We start from the raw sequence: 1,163 nt of genomic DNA, 5'->3' as shown, positions 1-1,163 counted from the left end.
TTCATGGACATCACAAAGGCAATATTGCGTGTCACTATCATCGACAGAGGCTGAATATATATCGGCCAGTGAAGCAGTCAAAGGAATCATGTGGATTACGCGGTTGATAATAAGCTTGTCAACAACAGGTGATAAACAACCAGTATTATACATTGATAATCAAAGTGCTATACGTTTAGTTAAGAATCCGGAGTTTCATAAGAGGACAAAACACATAGACGTGCGATACCATTTCATACGGGAGAAATATGAAGATGGGCAATTTCAACTACAATACATTGGAACGGAGGACCAGATTGCAGACATTCTAACAAAGCCTTTGGTCAAGGAGCGTTTCGAGAAATTGCGGTCAGCCATAGGAGTGACTACAATTAAAGAAATTATTAATTGAGGGAGGGTGTTGAAATATACAATTAATATTAGTATTCAAACCATGTAAACACACGTGCGTGTACAATGTCGTTTTCTAATAGATACTTATGCAGTTATGATATAGCTGTGCAACACTTTTACTATCGCTTTCTATATTGTATACGGATACGGGATGACCTCAACTAATCATATATATAGGGCCTTTGAAGCATGTAAGAATCACTTGCACACTTGAAACATTTGATAGAACTAGTCGCAGTTCTCAAAAAGGTACTATACTCATAGTCAAATATACAGTTACTTATTTAAATTAATTTTTTTAAAGTTTATTATAATATGTTTTACTTCATCTTTTAAAATATTTAATGTTTAAATCAAAGAATTAGAGAAACTTTATTATATTAAAATGTATTATTACATGATTTTTTTTCTCTTAGAATTGTTTGGTGTAGGTAATCGTAAATGATCAGAATATTAATGCATCTGATAATAATAATGATGTGGATACTGTATGTCCTACTATAATTCTTAATGAATTGGAAATTAGCTCCAATCAGTCTAGTGTAGCTAACAAATATGTTGATGAAACTTGTTACATTTCTGAAAAAGGTATACCTACTTATTGCTATAGTTATTTAAATCCATTTTTAGAAGTATTTTACATTATTTTTTTCTATTGAATTGTTTAAAAATATAATTTTCCAATAAAACCAATATTAATTGATTTTATTATATTAAAATGTATTTTTTACTTATGTACTAATACGAGTTTTTTTTATAGAACTGTTTGA

This window comes from Acyrthosiphon pisum, chromosome X (genome assembly GCF_005508785.2).
Source record: "Acyrthosiphon pisum isolate AL4f chromosome X, pea_aphid_22Mar2018_4r6ur, whole genome shotgun sequence".
Taxonomy (NCBI): domain Eukaryota; kingdom Metazoa; phylum Arthropoda; class Insecta; order Hemiptera; family Aphididae; genus Acyrthosiphon; species Acyrthosiphon pisum.
This window is presented reverse-complemented; position numbering follows the sequence as displayed.